The sequence below is a fragment of the Petromyzon marinus genome, chromosome 9 (genome assembly GCF_048934315.1).
Source record: "Petromyzon marinus isolate PM22_M1 ecotype Great Lakes invasive population chromosome 9, UKy_Petmar_22M1.pri1.0, whole genome shotgun sequence".
Classification (NCBI taxonomy): Eukaryota; Metazoa; Chordata; class Hyperoartia; order Petromyzontiformes; family Petromyzontidae; genus Petromyzon; species Petromyzon marinus.
Window position 1 is genome coordinate 2,403,783 of NC_133675.1, and position 21,771 is coordinate 2,425,553.

Sequence of the window (21,771 nt, forward strand, 5' to 3'; positions counted from 1 at the left end):
GTGTGAACAAACCACTGGGAACACAACCACAACACAGTCAACAACTCGCACGGTGTAGTAAACAAAACCACTGGGAGCACAACAACAACACAGTCAACAACTCGCACGATGTAGTAAACAAAACCACTGGGAACACAACAACAACAACAACACAGTCAACAACTCGCACGGTGTAGTAAACAAACCACTGGGAACACAACAACAACAACACAGTCAACAACTCGCACGATGTAAACAAAACCACTTGGAACACAACAACAACAACACAGTCAACAACTCGCACGGTGTAGTAAACAAACCACTGGGAACACAACAACAACAACACAGTCAACAACTCGCACGATGTAGTAAACAAAACCACTGGGAACACAACAACAACAACACAGTCAACAACTCGCACGGTGTAGTAAACAAAACCACTGGGAACACAACAACAACACAGTCAACAACTCGCACGATGTAGTAAACAAAACCACTGGGAACACAACAACAACAACACAGTCAACAACTCGCACGATGTAGTAAACAAAACCACTGGGAACACAACAACAACAACAACAACACAGTCAACAACTCGCACGATGTAGTAAACAAAACCACTGGGAACACAACAACAACAACACAGTCAACAACTCGCACGGTGTAGTAAACAAACCACTGGGAACACAACAACAACAACACAGTCAACAACTCGCACGATGTAAACAAAACCACTTGGAACACAACAACAACACAGTCAACAACTCGCACGGTGTAGTAAACAAACCACTGGGAACACAACAACAACAACACAGTCAACAACTCGCACGATGTAGTAAACAAAACCACTGGGAACACAACAACAACACAGTCAACAACTCGCACGGTGTAGTAAACAAACCACTTGGAACACAACAACAACAACACAGTCAACAACTCGCACGGTGTAGTAAACAAACCACTTGGAACACAACAACAACAACACAGTCAACAACTCGCACGGTGTAGTAAACCCACTGGGAACACAACAAAAACAACAACACAGTCAACAACTCGCACGATGTAGTAAACAAAACCACTGGGAACACAACAACAACAACACAGTCAACAACTCGCACGATGTAGTAAACAAAACCACTGGGAGCACAACAACAACAACACAGTCAACAACTCGCACGATGTAGTAAACAAAACCACTGGAAACACAACAACAACAACAACAACACAGTCAACAACTCGCACGGTGTAGTAAACAAACCACTGGGAACACAACAACAACAACAACAACACAGTCAACAACTCGCACGATGTAGTAAACAAAACCACTGGGAACACAACAACAACACAGTCAACAACTCGCACGATGTAGTAAACAAAACCACTGGGAGCACAACAACAACAACACAGTCAACAACTCGCACGATGTAGTAAACAAAACCACTGGGAACACAACAACAACAACACAGTCAACAACTCGCACGGTGTAGTAAACAAACCACTGGGAACACAACAACAACAACAACAACACAGTCAACAACTCGCACGATGTAGTAAACAAACCACTGGGAGCACAACAACAACAACACAGTCAACAACTCGCACGATGTAGTAAACACACCACTGGGAACACAACAACAACAACAACACAGTCAACAACTCGCACGGTGTAGTAAACAAACCACTGGGAACACAACAACAACAACAACACAGTCAACAACTCGCACGGTGTGAACAAAACCACTGGGAACACAACAACAACAACACAGTCAACAACTCGCACGATGTAGTAAACACACCACTGGGAACACAACAACAACAACACAGTCAATAACTCGCACGGTGTAGTAAACAAACCACTTGGAACACAACAACAACAACAACACAGTCAACAACTCGCTCGATGTAGTAAACACACCACTGGGAACACAACAACAACAACAACACAGTCAACAACTCGCTCGATGTAGTAAACAAAACCACTGGGAACACAACAACAACAACATAGTCAACAACTCGCACGGTGTAGTAAACAAACCACTGGGAACACAACAACAACAACACAGTCAACAACTCGCACGGTGTAGTAAACAAAACCACTGGGAACACAACAACAACAACAACACAGTCAACAACTCGCACGGTGTAGTAAACAAAACCACGGGGAACACAACAACAACAACACAGTCAACAACTCGCACGGTGTAGTAAACAAAACCACTGGGAACACAACAACAACAACACAGTCAACAACTCGCACGGTGTAGTAAACAAAACCACTGGGAACACAACAACAACAACACAGTCAACAACTCGCTCGATGTAGTAAACACACCACTTGGAACACAACAACAACACAGTCAACAACTCGCACGGTGTGAACAAAACCACTGGGAACACAACAACAACAACACAGTCAACAACTCGCACGGTGTGAACAAAACCACTGGGAACACAACAACAACAACACAGTCAACAACTCGCACGATGTAGTAAACAAACCACTGGGAACACAACAACAACAACACAGTCAACAACTCGCACGATGTAGTAAACAAAACCACTGGGAGCACAACAACAACAACACAGTCAACAACTCGCACGATGTAGTAAACAAAACCACTGGGAACACAACAACAACAACACAGTCAACAACTCGCACGGTGTAGTAAACAAACCACTGGGAACACAACAACAACAACACAGTCAATAACTCGCACGATGTAGTAAACACACCACTGAGAACACAACAACAACAACAACACAGTCAACAACTCGCACGGTGTAGTAAACAAACCACTGGGAACACAACAACAACAACAACACAGTCAACAACTCGCACGGTGTAAACAAACCACTGGGAACACAACAACAACAACAACACAGTCAACAACTCGCACGATGTAGTAAACACACCACTGGGAACACAACAACAACAACAACACAGTCAATAACTCGCACGGTGTAGTAAACAAAACCACTGGGAACACAACAACAACAACACAGTCAACAACTCGCACGGTGTAGTAAACAAACCACTGGGAACACAACAACAACAACACAGTCAATAACTCGCACGGTGTAGTAAACAAACCACTGGGAACACAACAACAACAACACAGTCAACAACTCGCACGGTGTAGTAAACAAACCACTGGGAACACAACAACAACAACACAGTCAATAACTCGCACGATGTAGTAAACAAACCACTGGGAACACAACAACAACAACACAGTCAACAACTCGCACGATGTAGTAAACAAAACCACTGGAAACACAACAACAACAACAACACAGTCAACAACTCGCACGGTGTAGTAAACAAACCACTGGGAACACAACAACAACAACAACACAGTCAACAACTCGCACGATGTAGTAAACAAAACCACTGGGAACACAACAACAACACAGTCAACAACTCGCACGATGTAGTAAACAAAACCACTGGGAGCACAACAACAACAACACAGTCAACAACTCGCACGATGTAGTAAACAAACCACTGGGAACACAATAACAACAACAACACAGTCAACAACTCGCACGGTGTAGTAAACAAACCACTGGGAACACAACAACAACAACAACACAGTCAACAACTCGCACGGTGTAGTAAACAAACCACTGGGAACACAACAACAACAACAACACAGTCAACAACTCGCACGGTGTAGTAAACAAACCACTGGGAAGACAACAACAACAACAACACAGTCAACAACTCGCACGGTGTAGTAAACAAACCACTGGGAACACAACAACAACAACACAGTCAACAACTCGCACGGTGTAGTAAACAAACCACTGGGAACACAACAACAACAACAACACAGTCAACAACTCGCACGGTGTAGTAAACACACCACTGGGAATTCACGAGTGGAGACTGTAGGAGGACGCCACGTGGTGTGCAGTGGGGTAGCTATGATTTACGCGACTGCTATGAATCTATTTAACACATTTCAGCACACCTGGTGGGGGAGGGGAGTAATTTTTTAACTCTTAAAATGTACAATCAGAACAACAGCTTTTGCTTTTTATAATCCATTCGTACGAATATGAAGGAAAAATGTAAAAAAAAATCTATAATCGTGTTTTTTTGTTTTGTCAACCATAATTAACGGGCAATTGTGAGCGACAGGAATGGTACCCACAATTACACACAAAGACAAAGCTTCCCCGTATAAACCCACAGACTGTTGGGGGCAAGTGTTGTTAGCGACACGGTACCCGATGGGGAAGGGGGTGGGCAGGACCACGCCCGCCCACATTATAATCGTCACTGATGTCGGCTGTGAGCGAGAATCGAGCTCAGGTAGCCGGCTTTGTTTCTCAGTGCGCAAATGAGAACACTACCGCTCACTCAAGCCCCTAACCACTATACAAACCAAAGACAACGATCCCCCGTATAGCCTTTAAAATACTGTTGCAGAAAGCGATGTTAGCGAGCACATATTAAATAACTGCTGAACATTTTATTTTATTATGAAGGCCGACACGGCACACGAGGGCGTAGTTTGGCAAGAACCACGCCCGGCCGCCTTTGTCTCCCGAGTGCCGATGTTTACACACCGCATCTGGTGCTCATTTGAGGCTGAGTCGACCTAGGGGAGACAAAGGACCGGTGCAGATAATCGTCACCGGTGTTGGCTGTGAGCGGGAATCGAACTCGGGTCGCCAAGTTCGTAGCGCAGCGCGCTAACCGCTCTACTATCGCATACACACACATCTATATACAGACGGGCACACAGAGAAACAGATACAAGGGAAAGGTGATTTCTAGACAGCAAAGAAGTTAGATTGTGACCATAATAACGCGGCTCCCATCATGCCTTGTATGTCACGTGTAGCGGTTAGCGCGCTGCGCTACGAACCCAGCAACGCCAGTTCGATTCCCGATCGTGGCCAACACTAGTGACGATTGTTTTGAACCGGTCCTGGGACTCCCCTAGGTCGACTCAGCATCAAATGCATACCTGGTGCGATATGTAAACATCGCCAATCGGGAGACAGAGGTCGCTGGTCACCCACCCCCTCGTGTGCCGTTCCGGCCTTCATAGGTGCTCGCCAACAGCACTCGTCCCAACAGTCTGTTGAGGCTACAAGGGGGGATCTTTGTCTTTGTTGGTGTGTACGTACGTCACGCAGCATCGCCACACTGCGTGTGAAGCGCACGCGGCCTTGGATGAGATCACCGACGCAAGAGAGTTAATTTGGGCCCCCAGCATCACTGCTCCTGAGGTCGTTGATCGGTTTCACTTCCAGGACAGGCTCGGTCTGTAGGTCTCTCGCGCTCAGTAAATATACACGATCGCCAAGCGGAGAAAACCAAGCCATTTTGTAGCGCATTTGTTTTTGTTTGCCAGCGACCCAGTGACTATTAATACACACGCGCAATCAAATTCACATCTTGGAGCGATTTGTTGATTGTTTTTTTAATGGGAGACTTCGGCAGAGTTTTAATACGAAAATTGGACGGGAAAAAATGAACATTCGTCGCTGCTAGCTCCACCGCGCCCGTAGCGGCAGAGCTCTCGGGGAGCGGTGCAGGCGCTGGCATCTGCAACGGAGCCCACCGACGTGCCAGAGGAGCCCAGGCGCAGGACTACGAAGAGGAATTGGACGAGCGTGGGGGGGCAATTCGATCCTGGCAGCAGGGCCCGTACCATCCTCGCTAATGCCACTGCAGTACACGTCCCATGTACACACACACACACGCGCGCGTGCACGTGTGTGGACGTGCAAAAGCGCGCCAGCTCTCCGTGCCTCGATGTCATGTCCAGTTTCCGCCGCTGTGATGAAGATTCGTGATTGACTCCTTCAGCACCCCCTCTCCCCTGCCTCCAATCGCAACGCGATGCTCTGCCGCGTCGCCCGCCCCGTATATCAGCCGCTCCATCCGTCTTATCGGGCAGCCCTGCTGGCGTCTGCTGATTACCGGTTCGCATACCGGAGTCTGTGCTCGGCCGCGCGTCGCTCCGCCATATCTGGCGGCGGCAACGTCTCCCGCGCCTCGTAAATCCATCAGGGCGGCGCGCGGCCTCCAGCCTCCACACACGGCGGCTCTCTCTCCTCTCGTGACCAACGTGTGGACGCGCGCGCGCGCGTGTGTGTGCGCGCGCGCCTAGTGGGGAGCGGTAGTGTAGTGGTTAGCGCGCTACGCTACGACTCTAGCGAACCGAGTTCGATTCCAGGCCCAACACAAGTGACGCTTATCTCCCCTAGGTCGACTCAGCCTCGAATGAATATCTGGTTAAATGTGTAAACATCGCCACTAGGTAGACAAAAGCTCCCGGGCGTGATGCTGGCCAGCAGCCCCCTCGTGTACCATGCCGGCCGTCTTAGGTGCTTGCTGACATAGTGAGTCTTAGGTGCTTGCTGACATAGTGAATCCAGAAGTCTGCTAAACCTATCGGGGTGATCTTTGTGTGAGTTTTGTGGTTGGGCATGTGTGTTCGTATGCGCGTGTGTCTTTGTTACTGTACGTGAAACTTTTTTTCGCACCGTACGTAGCCAACCGTGCTAATCGGGGGGTACGGCGTTGTGTTTGTTTGTGATTGTTGCGCGTGTCTGTGTGTGTTTACGTGTGTCCGCCTGTTCGTAGTTGGTCTTTAAACATGACCACTGGGGAGACGAAGGCGGTCGGGCACGGCCATAGCCACGCCAACCCCTGGTGCGTCACTCTCTCTCGTGGCCTCCATCGGTGCTCGCTCACATCACTTTCCCCAGCAGTCCTGTTAAAGGCTGTACGGGCAATCTTCGTATTTTAAGCTGTGTATACATCTCTGTGTGACCTGCACTCGTGTATGTATCTATGCGTATGCGTGTATAATGCTGTGTAGGTATATGTTTGCGTATGCACGCGTTTGAATGCACGTGTGAGGGAGTTATTGTGTGACGCAACGCGCTCCGAACCAGGCTACCTGAGCTCGATTCCAAGCCGGGGCCAACATGAGGAGTAAATCTATAAACTACTCCTCGCCCCTCTCCCCTAAGCCGACTCAGACTTAAATGAGTATGTGGTGCGGTGTATGTATATCAGCACCGGCGAGACAAAGACGGCCGGGTGCAGTTTTGGCCACTCCTACAGCTAGTATCCCGTTCTGAATTGCTGAAGTGCTCGTAAACAGATATTGTCCCAACAGTCTGTAGGCCGAAAAAGAGATCCATACTCATTCATGTGTGTGTATGCACGCTTTTGTGTTGCTCACACAATTGTAAGAACGGAATTTCACGATATTTGCAGGATGGCCCTGCAAGATTGAACCAATGACGATGAAGTGCAGGCACACACACACGCACGTACAAAAGACTAAGATTCCCCGTGTAGCCTTGATAGACTGTTGGGGCAAGTGCCGTTACCGAGCACCTATAAAGGCCGGAACGGGTGGGTGGCCAGCAACACGCCAGACCGCCTTTGTCTCCCCCAGTAGCGATGTTTACACACCGCACCAGGTACTCATTTGAGGCTGAGTTGACCTAGAGGAGGTTCAGATATTTGTCACTGGTGTTGGCCGTGAGCGGGAATCGAACTCGGGTGGCCGCGTTCGTAGCGTAGCGCTACACTACCGCTCCCCACACAGTGTGTACACACACGTAGATACACACATAGCTGAGACAAGTCTATGTACACGTAGCCTATATCACTCGATATATGAATCAAATAATATAATGTTTAGATTATAATCCCATGGAACTTGAATGGGAATAACTCGGTTATACGTATATATGTATGTCATTGTACTCACCTGGTTATAAATAATTAATATTATATACGAAATTTCATAAAGATACATTGTTTGCAAAATAAGAAAATGTATAATTTCAAGGTAAATGCTGGAGAAGATAGTTGAGCGTGCGTGAACTGCAATGAGCGGAATAGATCAGCTGCTCAGCACGCGGCATCCAAACACCACGCGCGGGGCACGTCGATGTCACGTGCAACAATTAATTACATTGACAAATGTGTTCCGACGCGTATTCAATACGGCGGTATGAACACGTGTGTGTGTATACCATAAATAGGTATACATATGCATACCACGATTTGTGTGTACTGTGTATAAACACACCGGCACGTGGGCACTGGATTGATGGAGATGAGAAGCGATGAAGCAAAAAAATACTCAACATGTTCATCAATAACACCACGTGCGTGTGTGGCCTAAAAAAATCGCAAAGTTTCAACTAATGGCCCTTCTTCATAATGCATTTAATGTGCTATAAATATGTTAATGTCGAATGTTTTGGGGTTTTTTTCCCTCTCGTTATTCTTGTTGCTTTTGCACCGCTGGCAACGCAGCAGCAGCTGCCGCATGATCCCCAAATACACACCTCGAGATGCGATGTGAAGGGGACCTTCGAGGTCCTGGGGTAGTTAAGCAAGAGACGCTATGCATGCGAATCTGAACAACGGCGGTCACCGCATCGCGCACACTCAGATGCGCTTCTGCGGCCGTCTGGAACGCTCTTCCGTCCGTATATTAAGAAGCTACTGGAGCTATGCACTTTTACATCATCTAGGTTGAAAACGCGTTTCTTTAGAACTGCTTTTTGTGTTTAGTTTGTTGTCCTTTGCCTGCACCTCCGATTAGCACGTTTGGATACATACGGTGCGAAAGAAATCCAATACAAAGCTAAGGCCCCCTGTATAGCTTAGTGGTTAAGGCCCACTGAGCTATACAGCTCTTTTTCAGAAGAGATCTGGCCACAAATGATAGCTCAACGAAGTTTATAGCAGCCAAATACTCTAAGCGCATGTCTCTAGATGTGGAGAAAGAAAAAAAACCGGACGACCTGTAGAAAAATCCTCGTGACCACGAGGAGAACATGCAAACTCCAAATATACAGCAGGCGTCAGGGTCGGGAACGAACCTACGACCTCCTGCATACGAGGCGAGGAAGTTAACACCGCGACGCTTCAACATACATACACACGTGCGTTCTCACAACATGGGAACGTGAAAGGTAGCAGCGATCTGCGTAGGCCTTCATCCAGCAGTCGATTGACCATGGCTGCTGATGGTACACGTGTACAACTAGAATATATATATAAAATCACACATAATAGCTTGTGTACTTACATTCCAAATTACATATACAAGACGTACATTTTCCATAATCTATAATGACGATAACTTGTTTTAATGGTAATGTAACTCTATACGGCCATTTATATATACACACACACATATATAAACTCAATGACTACATAATTATATTCATTATAACTAAACCCAGCAAGCGGTGCCGCTGATGTCATCCACCCCGTGGTTGAGTAGACACACAGACACCAAACGTCATTATCATCATCATCATTATTAACCATAACTGCTGGGTGAAGCCCCGCCTCCACCCCCCGCCCCCCAAACCACCGCCACCTCTCACGATCCGGCGATGTAATAATTCACCGAGCACCTGGACTGGTTCCACGGCTCCGTACGAGACACACACCAACGTAGACACACGGAGCGTGGGACCCTGTGGCCTGGATGGCTGTGCAGTAGCTACCGGGAATAATCTCTTGTTGTTATTTTTGATGTTGTTGTTGTTTTGTGCGTGGGCGTCTTAATTCCAAAAGCCAAAGGAACCTCGGTCACCGATGACTCCAGAGGAGGAAAAAAAATCGTCAAATTAAATGTTGGCTTTTCCTTAAATAGGACAATTCTATCAATAAAGATTCTGTTCCGCGATCTTGCCGTGGGACGAATACGCCCTTTGAAGGGATATTGTTGTAGGAGGCGTGTGACTTAATGTGGCAAAGAGGGACAGCTGCCATCGGCGGGTCCCCTAGGCTAAAAAACTGCGCTCTGAGACGCCTGCTATGTTACGGGCGCAACATAGATAACTGCACTTTGTTGTTGTTGCAAAGAGGCCGAGTAAAGTGACGTTCACGAGCAATTCCTGATATCATTGGAGGCGGCAACACGGCCCAGCGGTAGCGCGATCGCCGCTTGTTGCGGAGATTCACGGCTCGAATCCAGCGGCCACCCCGATCAGTATTGCGGGCGTGAACGTTCCGCATCCCGTGACGTCTCTCGCAAGAGTAGGTAGGCCATTGTGTACCGGCGTCAGGGTCCAAATTTGCCAAATTTCTGGATTGTATACAGCAGTCATCGCCCCCCTCCCCCCCCCCCCCCCCCCCCACTGGCAGACTAATGCCCCTGTGGATCACTCTTGCGAATGAAACTATCTCGGTTACTTGAGTTCTCAACTGGTTGAACAAAATAAACGTGGAACTTTTATCTTGCGAGGTGGTCGTTTGGCACAGCGTTGGCGCACTGCTCCATTGGCGGAGCTTGGACTATGGCGGTTTGCTCGACGCCGTCACGTGTCGCGGTTAGCGGTGAAATACGTGGTGGGATCCGATATAATGGTCGGGATAGGGGGCCGTGGGGGTGTCAAGCAGAGGGGGTCCGCCTGTAGGTGAGTGACTCCAGACAAGAATAACAACAACAACAACCAGACTCATAATGGTGGCCTTCACTCAGGGAAGCTCTCGCCGAGTCTCGAGACTCCTTCGCACGAGGTTCCTGCCTTGCAATGTTTGGCCGATGTATAATTGAAAAATAATGTTGGTACTGTAAATGTAATCTCCACTTGATGAAGTGTTTAATGTAACAAGATTGGTTATCTTAAACTGCTACCATGTATATTTAACAAAAAAGTGGCGGTGGTGTAGTGGTTAGTGCACTGCCCCCATACATTCGGCGACATGGGTGGCGAGTGATATCTAACACCTATTCTGGGCCTTTATCCCTCAAACCGCACGATAACCAGCGTGGTGAAGTATGGTCAAGCAACTCGTAACCAACTCGGGCGCGCAAAGACTTTCATCCAGCAGTGGAGAGACCAAGACGGATACAACGCGTTTCACTTCTTTCCCCATGTGTCGCACGTCGCTCAGCCCTTCATCATTCCACTGCTGGATGACTTCCCTACGCCGTCCGAGTCGTGGGGGGGGGGTTATTTAACCATACTTCACCACGCTGGTCTGCGCGGGCTAGTGAAGGCGGGGAGCCTAGGTTGAGGGACCGTACGCAGTAGAGTACTTGACTGTGTACGCGCGTGCATGCACCGTGTGAGCAGTACTCATGGGTGCATTCACGTTTGTAAATTGAAACCGTGCCTTTCGAATATTTAATTATGCTTCCATAACAACACGAACCAATAAATGGGAGTTTTTTAATCAACTAAAAATGAGCTAATCCCTTATTTACGCCACCATTTGTAATGATGTTATATTTCATGACATTGAACTGGGAATATTGGGGGGCACGTGGGGGCGGGGGTGGGGCGGTTGGCGCACAGCGCCGTGAATTCGGCGACCCTAAATTATATTCGCGGCCACGGCTGACATTGGTGGCGATCGATAACTCCTGCGCTCTCCCAGCGCTAACATTCCCCGACACGAACTCACCAGCGTGGTGAAGTATGGTGAAACAATCACACGACCCCCAAGCACTGCGTGGGGTGGCCTTCATGCAGCAGTGGGTCGTTTTTGTTTTTTTGAAGGGCTGAATTGAGATAGAGCATCGATCTCACTGGCAGAGAGGATTCTCCGGATGAAAGTCCCCAGGGATAGTTTATCCACTGCTGGATTGAGCACCGTGCAAATCTAACGTCGACAGTAGCTGGGATGACGGCCTACATATACAGACACACATACACTCGTGGAAATATATACACACACACAAAACACACGGGCACACAATCATGTGTACATGTACACACACACGGAAACCCGGCAGTGCAGTCACACGCACACACCTGTACACCCACTAAAACGCGCACACAATCGCACAAAACCGCACACACCACAAAAACCACACAAACTGACGAACAACAATACAAAGATGCCCCCTCGTAGAGCAGTGAGCAGACTGCAATGAAGGCCGACACGGCACACAAGGGGGTGGCTGGCCAGCGCCACGCCCGGTCGCACTTTGTCTCCGCTGTGCTCATGGTTATGCACCGCGCCAGGTACTCATTTGAGGCTGACTCGACCTAGGGGAGGCCCATAACTGGTTCAGCTATCCGCCACTGTTGTTGGTCGTGAGCGGGAATCTAACTCAGGTAGCCGCGTTCATAGCGTATCGCGCAGCACCTACACATTAACAAGGACAAAGACCCCCCGTATAGCCTTAACAGACTGTTGGGGCAAGTGCTGTTAGAGAGCACCTTTGAAGGCTGTCACGGCACGCGAGTGGTTGAGTGGCCAGCACCACGCCCGACCGTCTTTGTCTCCTGAGTGGCGATGTTTACACATCGAAACCAGGTACTCATTTGAGGCTGAGTCGACCTATGGGAGGCCCAGAACCGGCTCAGATAATCGTCACTGGTGTTGGCCGTGAGCGGGAATCGAACCCGAGATGCCAGGCTCGTAGCACAGCGCGTTAACCACTACACTACCGCTCCCCACACACACACACTGACACAACAACCACCACTAAGTGGCGGTGACGTCACCACGACGCTTGTACCAGGCCATGTGCACCTTGAAGCCACGTTAAGTGTCAAACGCCCGCTGGCAGGAGGTCACGGGGCAGACCCAAGTGCCACGGGTCGGCTGACTAAGATGACTGGCTGATGCACCACCTGTGCCCCCTACTGTGCCAACTTGCTGTGCTTTAGCCACCCGGCGCTCCGCTCGTTGTTGTGAGCGTCGCTCCTCCGCCCTCCGTTGTTGTTGGAGGGCGACTGCCTCCAACTGCCCAGGAGCGTCCTTCACGAGCCTCCTCCACAGAGGCCGATCTTGACACCGCTGGTACCAGTCATCGGCAAGTCCACTCAGCTCCACGTCTTCCCGTACCACATCACTCCACATTTTCTATAGCCCGTGCCGCACCCGTTTAGCCCCCTCGATCCGGCCGAACAAAAGCTATTTAGGCATGCGGTGGCTGGGCATGCGGGCTACATGACCCAGCCAACGCAGCCTTGCCTGCCGGAGGAGCTCACCGATGGGACCTTGTCCAGATCTCTCAAGGATTTGTGAGCTCCTCACACAATCCAGCCTGGTTAAACCCAGGATGGATCGTAGGCAGGCTAGCCTAAATGTTTCTAACCGGCGAAGATGTTCCAGTAGGGGGGTCCACGTTTCGCAAGCGTAGAGAAGGGATGGAATGACCGTGGCCGAGAAGACCTGAAGTTTAGTGCGGAGCGACCGATGAAATGATTTTGCCGCTCGACTGATTCGGAGACCTCTGTTGTTAAACTGGAGCCGGACATAAGCAGACTGCCCAGGTATGGGAAACTCTTCACTCTCTCCACAATTGCCCCATCACCGATTGGGAGTTGTGGGGGTGGAGTGTCCGATGGTACAACATACCCAGGCAGGTGCTTAGCCTTGGTGGGGCTGATGGTAAGGCCCCATCTCTGAGTGGCACGCTCCAGTCTCAGCAGCAGCGTCTCCAACTACTCCTCTGAATGAGCAGCTATTACCAAATCATCGGCATACATAACGTGGTTGAGCAATAGGGATCCATCCCTTGACCGCACCCGGGCATCGATCAGCCTCCCATTATATCTGTTTCAAATGGAGATTCCCCCGGTACAGCTATTGAAGGCTTCACGAACTACGTGGTCAAAATAGATGTTAAATAATGTGGGAGCCAGAGGATATCCCTGTCGTACCCCAAGGTGTACAGGGAATGGCTCTGACTCCCGGCCACGAAGTTTTACCCAGGCCCGCTCACCATCATAAAGGTCCTTAATGATCGTCAGCAGAAGGTCAGGGACTCCAAAAGTACGGAGAACAACCCAAAGCCCACACACTGACACACAACAACAACCGCCATTCACCACTTAGTGGCGGTGACGTCACCACGACGCTTGTGCCAGGCTATGTGCACCCTGAGGCCACGTGAAGTGTCGAACGCCCGCTGGCAGGAGGTCTCGGGGCAGACCCAGGTGTCACGGGTCGACTGACTGAGATGACTGGCTGATGCACCACCTGTGCCCCCTACTGTGCCAACCTGCTGTGCTTTAACCACCCGGCGCTCCGCTCGTTGTTGTGAGCGTCGCTCCTCCGCCCTCCGTTGTTGTTGGAGGGCGACTACCTCCAACTGCCCAGTAGCGTCCTTCACGAGCCTCCTCCACAGAGGCCGATCTTGACACAGCTGGTACCGGTCATCGGCAAGTCCACTCAGCTCCACGTCCTCCTGTACCACATCACTCCATCTCTTCTCTAGCCCGTGCCACGCCCGTTTAGCCCCCTCAATCCGGCCGAACAAAAGCAGGTTCGGCATGCGGTGGCTGGGCATGCGGGCTACATGACCCAGCCATCGCAGCCTTGCCCGCCGGAGGAGCTCACCGATGGGACCTTGCCCAGATCTTTCAAGGATTTGTGAGCTCCTCACAAAATTCAGTCTGGTTAAACCCAGGATGGATCGTAGGCAGGCTAGCCTAAATGTTTCTAACCGGCGAAGATGTTCCATTAGGGGGGTCCACGTTTCGCAAGCGTAGAGAAGGGAGGGAATGACCGTGGCCGAGAAGACCTGAAGCTTAGTGCGGAGTGACAGACCAGGTAGCTTCCACACAGCGTTACGCAACCAATGGAAAGATATTGCCGCTCGACTGATTCGGAGTGAGACCTCTGCTATTAAACTGGAGCCGGTCATAAGCACACTGCCCAGGTATGGGAAACTCTCCACTCGCTCCACAACTGCCCCATCACCGATTGGGAGTTGTGGGGGTGGAGTGTCCGATGGTACAAAACACCCAGGCAGGTGTTTAGTTTTGGTGGGGCTGATGGTAAGGCCCCACCTCTTAGTGGCACGCTCCAGTCTCAGCAGCAGCGTCTCCAACTCCTCCTCTGAATGAGCAGCTATTACCAAATCATCAGCATACATAACGTGGTTGAGCAATAGGGAGCCATCCCTTGACCGCAACCGGGCATCGATCAGCCTCCTATTACATCTGTACCATATGGAGATTCCCCCGGTAGAGCTATTGAAGGCTTCACGAACTACGTTGTCAAAACAGATGTTAAAAAATGTTGGAGCCAGAGGACATCACTGTCGTACCCCAAGGTGTACAGGGAATGCCTCTGACTCCCGGCCACGTAGTTTTACCCGGGCCCGCTCACCATCATGAAGGTCCTTAATGATCGTCAGCAGAAGGCCAGGGACTCCAAAAGCACGGAGAACAACCCAGAGCCCACACACTGACACACACACACACACTAACACACACACAAATAGAAGTATGGAAGTACATAACGATGCACAAACTCGTCTCCCCCCCCCCCAGCCACCCTGCGACACTGGACTCCGGTCAGTGTCGCCTACACCTCCACCGCCCCAAGTCGTTGCGTGGTGGCACGAGGCTGATTGTCTCTGAAGCCCCCGGGGGCGCCGCCTGGGGTCCCCGGCTCGGCCAAGCCGTGGCGGAGATGCGAGTCGGAGAAACGCGAGTCGCTGACCAGAGAAACTCAACTCTTTATCTCGTGCTCAGAGGGATTGTTGTTTTTTGTAAATCAAGTTTGCCGAGCACAAAACGCCAAGCCACCAGCAACACGCAGCAATATGACATTTGTAATAAATGCGCGTTTCTGTTGCTGGTTTCTTGAAACTATTTTGTGTAACGTCTCCATATGTTTATATGTGTGTTAAACTTCCTTCGCACCGTACGTAGCCAACAATGCGAATCGGAGGTGCGGGAGGACAACAAACTAAACACAAAAAAACAGTTCTAAAGAATTTAGTGTTAATTTCAGGGGTTCCGAGCTCATCATCGTTATTATTATTATTATTGTCATCATAATTATCCATGACTTATGATGCACTGCTCGATGAAGCCTTCCACAAGCTGTCACCATCTGCCACAGTCATGCGATGTAAACAAATACATCTGGGTCTCGCCGCACACGAGGCGATCTTATCGCTCCATCTCCGTGGTGGTTGTGGTTGTGGTGGTGGACGTTCTCTAGCGCGCGCGTCTCCTCTTCTGCCTCCTGGGAACTCCGTGGCGAGTCCATCATCGTGTCAGCATCACGTCGACTCGTCCATGTTTAAGCACCTTAACCCTTTGTCACGGCGCGGGTTCTTCAAAAAGTTCCCGTGGCACTGTTGTTTTTTATTTTGCTGAAACTATACAGAGGCGTTCTTCACTCATTTTCAGAGGGGCGAGGCGGGGGCACATTCGCCGATGAGACATCATCAGCGTGAGGGCCGCCACACATTTGAAACCATTGTGGTTTGACAGCAGCAGCACGATGATGATGATGGGGAGGTGCCTCCACGTGTTGTGTGTTGTCGGGGGCCGCACGTCAGCAGCTGTACTAAAGGCCACCAGGGGCCGTCAGTGGCCCGCGTGCCTGGTAATGAATAGCACCGGGACTTCACAGCGATGTGCGATGTAAGTCATCGTTATAGCCGCACTGTTTGGGCCTCGTTGCATCGTCGTCGTCGCCGCCGCCACTGAGACGAAAAACCGCGTGAAGGTGGATGTTAATTTCAAGAAACAATCAAAGACAAAATAACGTCACGAAAACGATTGTCCACACCGATTTGCAAGTTAAGGGCCACGCAACGCGTCCCCTGCGCAGGCCAAGGATGAGGCGCCCAGGGCCCGCTGGGCCACACGCGGCCAGTGACTTCATTTTCATTTCGCACGGACCGCGGCCATGAGGGGTCTACCGCTTCGAAACGGACCGCAAACGATAATTGTTATAATTCATCACTGCGAGATTTGTTAGCCTGTGTGTATGCACTTGGAAACTGCGTGGTGGTGGTGGTGATGGTGATGAGAGGAAAGGAAGGGCAGCCGTCGGGTGAATGTTGTGGCGGTTGGAATGATGGTGCCCACGCGTTATGATGCGTGCAGGATAACGCCGAGGGAAAATTAAAGTCTCGCCATTATCTCAGTGAGGACAAAGTCCTTCAGCCCCACTTTAGCTAGACGCGTTGTCTAAAGTTGAATCTGTTGGGGTTTAGTTAAATGCAAGGTGGATGTGTTTTGCAGGTTAAATTTTAAACAGTCTGGTGGTGCGAATTTAGACTTGGAACATTTGACAGTATGTATGTTGAACTTATTTCGCTCCGCACGTAGCCAACCGTTCTAATCGGAGGTTGCGGGGAAGGACAATGAAGTAAACACAAAAAGCTCTTCTCAAGAAATGAGTTTTTAAACTAGATGATTTAAACGTGGATAGCTCTAGTGGCTTCCTAATATGGGAAGGAAGAGCGTTCCAGACGGCCGCAGCAGCACATCTGAAAGCGCCGCGCAATGCAGTGACCATCTTTGTTCAGTGGCTTTGGGTAGTAAAACTTCACGGAAGCTTGCACGGTCAAAGTGTGCTGGGGTTAGGGCGTGTAGAGGTTTTGTTCGCTTATGTTGGGGTGAGAATTAGTGTAGCTGCACGATTCTGTTTCACATATGTTTGGGCATCATGTCTGTAGGTTTAAATGTAACTGGGGGGTAGATAGGTGGCGATGAACCGGGCCACGGTTAACATCAGTCGTGATATCTGAACCGGTGCTGGCCAGCCTCCCTCCAGCAACCCACACTGACCAGCGTGGCGAAGTATAGCCCCCATGACCGACACGGCGTGGAGAGGCCTTAACGCAGCAGTGGATTTACAGAGGGGCAGTAAATAAGAGCGACACGTGGGCGCGTGGTTGTTCTAAGTTCGCGTGTAAACAGGCGTCGTCACTGTTGCGAGACGAGGGCTGGACATTCACAGCAAGGGTTAACAGAGCTGTGGGTTTGGGGGGGGGGTGTTAAACGGGTTGGTGGCTTTAACGCCTCGAACGGCCGAGAAACAATCACCCGTCCGAGACGCGCATTCCATCATCATCAACAGCAGCCAGCAAGCAGCAGCAACAGCCAAGGGAACTCTTCGTGTGAACAGGCGGGCTGTGCCGTGCCTCCGCTGTGAGACTGAGTGTGACGTTCCGCTCACGCGCCGTGCACTGGGCGTCTTGTTCGTGTTCTCATCGCTGTGCAAATTTATTTGACACCGAGTAAATAAATGCTGTGTGCATGTGTATGTATGTTGAACGTCTTTCGTGCCGCACGTAGCCAACCGTGCTAATCGGAGGTGCGGGGGAAGGACTATATATTAAACACCAGTTCTAAATAAATAAATTTTAAATCTAGATGATTTTAAAGTGCATAGCTCCAGTGGTTTCCTAACATCGGAATGAAGAGCGTTCCAGACGGCCGCAGAAGCACATCTGAAAGCGCGCGATGCAGTGAACTTTTCTGTTCGATGGTTAGCCAAAAGCCGCTGCGAATATGACCGAAGTTTGTGTGATGATGAGATCAGCAAGGTATTGTGGTTAATTTGTGGCAAGCACTTTGTGTGTAATGAGTGAGACCTGCCAATGTTGTGTTTAGTTTGTTGTCCTGCCCCGCACCTCGGATTATGGCGGTTGATTGCGTAGAGTTCGAAAGACGTTCAACATACATATACATGTACATGTAAAACGCGTGTGTGTGTGTAATGTGTGCCGTTGGCCGGGCGGTGGTGACTATGATGCACGTGGCTGGCAGCTGTGGTCCAGCACTGTGGAGGCAGCAGCGAGGGTTGGTGGCTTACAGCACAAATGTTGCGAAGTCCCCTTCCCGTGGGTGTCGAGGAGGTGCCACATACCCATGGCTCGCCAGAACAAAAGGCAGGAGTAAACTACTCGCCATTTATTTCCATCTGTACAGGGATGGAGTGTCGATCCCTCGCGCGCATGGGTTTCCTACAGGTGCTCCGGGTTTCTCCCACGTGAATAATAAACACAACTCAGAATTAATTGGCTGAAAACGTCTTCAAAATAAAAACCCAATGCGTGGACCCTCCTGTCCACTGTCGAGTGGACATCTGTGAAAAGTGAGCTTTATAGCTCATCGGATTCCTCCAGCATAAATAAATATTCTGATTCTGAAAAACAGAGTCATGCGTCTCAGCGCTGCTCTCCTGGAGAGAGAAGTAAAGTTACGCGTGTTGCTGTGTGCGCGTCAGTTGAAATCACTGGATACCCTTGCCAAAGACATGTTCCATTCCAAGGGGATCATGCAGTTGTAATATTATAACATATATAAAATGAGAGGAAACATTCCCACTTACGATGTCTACCCTGCACCTATGCTGTGCAGTCCACGAGCCCAGAGCGGATTCTTCACTTGTTGGTACCACCTCGTGTGGCGTGACTTTAGCGGTTCCAATTACTGCTGTTACGAGGACAACAAACAGTGAATTGTGTGGCGACCACTTGAAATGAGCGGACGTTATCAAGTCATTCACTCTTATCGGCCCTGTAAATAGATCGGCACTTGTAGAGTCGTGCTTCCTTTGCCGGTGGCAACAGTCCCTCTGCCCACGGGCCCATGGTCGAATGGGTTCGGCTAAAGCAGGGCTCGGCAACCTGCGGCTCCCAAGTCGCACGCTGGCTCTTTGGCTGCCCCCTTGGGGCTCTTTGGCTGCCCCCATGGGGCTCTTTGGCTGCCCCCATGGGGCTCTTTGGCTGCCCCCTTGGGGCTCTTTGGCTGCCCCCTTGGGGCTCTTTGGCTGCCCCCATGGGGCTCTTTGACTGCCCCCGTGGGGCTCTTTGGCTGCCCCCGTGGGGCTCTTTGGCTGCCCCCATGGGGCTCTTTGGCTGCCCCCTTGGGGCTCTTTGGCTGCCCCCATGGGGCTCTTTGGCTGCCCCCATGGGGCTCTTTGGCTGCCCCCATGGGGCTCTTTGGCTGCCCCCATGGGGCTCTTTGGCTGCCCCCTTGGGGCTCTTTGGCTGCCCCCATGGGGCTCTTTGGCTGCCCCCATGGGGCTCTTTGGCTGCCCCCATGGGGCTCTTTGGCTGCCCCCATGGGGCTCTTTGGCTGCCCCCTTGGGGCTCTTTGGCTGCCCCCTTGGGGCTCTTTGGCTGCCCCCTTGGGGCTCTTTGGCTGCCCCCTTGGGGCTCTTTGGCTGCCCCCGTGGGGCTCTTTGGCTGCCCCCTTGAGGCTCTTTGGCTGCCCCCTTGAGGCTCTTTGGCTGCCCCCTTGAGGCTCTTTGGCTGCCACCGTGGGGCTCTTTGGCTGCCCCCATGGGGCTCTTTGGCTGCCCCCGTGGGGCTCTTTGGCTGCCCCCGTGGGGCTCTTTGGCTGCCCCCTTGGGGCTCTTTGGCTGCCCCCATGGGGCTCTTTGGCTGCCCCCGTGGGGCTCTTTGGCTGCCCCCTTAGGGCTCTTTGTCTGCCCCCTTGAGGCTCTTTGTCTGCCCCCTTGGGGCTCTTTGGCTGCCCCCTTAGGGCTCTTTGGCTGCCCCCATGGGGCTCTTTGTCTGCCCCCTTGGGGCTCTTTGGCTGCCCCCTTAGGGCTCTTTGGCTGCCCCCTTGAGGCTCTTTGGCTGCCCCCCTTGGGGCTCTTTGGCAGCCCCCTTGCGGTTCTTTGGCTGCCGTCTTGCGGGCAGCGGGTTTAAAAAAAAAACGCGCTTAAATCTTTAACACAATTTCACGTACTGATAATTGATTAAATGTGACAGGAAATGGGTCGCTATGGAATGTCTAGGTGACAACAAAATGTACAACAGTCAAACTGTATTGTTAAAGAATAGCTAGGGTGGGGGAAAGTCTAAATACTCAGTTTATTGCATCACATATTTTGTTTATTTAGGTCACAATGTGTGTTGTTGTTGTTGTTGTTGTCGTCTGCTGTATACCTGCTTGCTGCTGCTGTGTTTGTGTGCAAGTAGCTCTGCGTGCGATGCGGCTCTTGCAATTGTTTCGCTCAAAGACAAATAAAACAACAACAATGGCCCTTCGCATTTGAAAGATTGACGACCCCTGGGCCAGAGGCTGCTGGTGTTGACGAGGGTGCGCACGAGGTCCGAGGCGCGAAGAGCATTCACGGGGATCGCTGTCGAGTGATTGACACCCGCGTTCTACGGCCACGATGCAGGATTCATCTCGCCGCGCCGTGTACGACCACCGACACGAACGGTGAATGCGCGTGACCTTCCATTGCCGTGCGCGGCTTATCAAGGCACTTAACAGTCTGTAACAATGGCAATCTATACCGCGGCTTACACTGCTCACCACTCCTCATATCCCCAGCCAGCCCTATACTGGCTGCGTGCGTTCGCACGTAGGGCCCAAAGCGGCTTGTTGCGCGCGCACGTGCCAAACGCTTCCCCTCCGTGCGACGCACCACTCCCCAGTGCCGGTGATGGGAGCGGGCGACGCGTTGGCACCAAAATAAAAGTACAAGTCGTACGTTGAGAGACTTTCTCCATCACCACGCGAATCAAGCGTCGAGCTCTGTGGACACGCAGAGCAGTACAACGCGCGCGCACGGCTAAACGCGACGCTACACGGGCGGTGGGATGGGGGGGGTGTTCATCTGTAGTAGGGCTTGTCCGCAACGGCTCGTACCTGACAGGGAAGAGAGCGGAGGTTCCCCCCTCTCATCAGCGTCCGGCACCACAACAGCGACGCCGCAAGGCTCGCACGCTCTCTCGCTGCACTCAACTCGCCAGCTCTTAACGCACGCAGAGACACACGCGCACACGCGCGCGCGCACGCCGTCGATTCGCTGCGTGCGCGACAACTCTTTGCACGCTCGAGCTTACTTCGCTCTGGCCGACTCCTTCTCTCTCTCTCTCAAACATTCTCTCACGCGCTCACGCGGCTCAAGGTGAGCGACGTTCCGTTACGAAGCACTGCCCCCCTCCCCCATCGGTGACCGCGACCGCCTCCCCCCGACCCCGGTCGGCGAGCGCCCTCTGCCGTGAGCGCCCCGCGCCTCCATCGGCTGCGCCTCGCGTCGGCTTCTGCTGCTGCGGCTGCTGCTGCCAACTGAAGTCCAACACGCGCACACGCACA

The 21,771-nt window shown here is 51.2% G+C and overlaps 1 long non-coding RNA gene across 1 annotated transcript in view; it reads right to left on the reverse strand.

The window, feature by feature from the left end:
- Nucleotides 1–21,771, reverse strand: part of LOC116940708 (uncharacterized) — a 110,542-nt gene extending 88,771 nt beyond the window's left edge. Inside the window, exon 1 of the long non-coding RNA XR_012941291.1 lies at nucleotides 21,322–21,771. This is a non-coding gene — a long non-coding RNA (uncharacterized LOC116940708). The remainder of the gene's footprint in view (nucleotides 1–21,321) is intronic.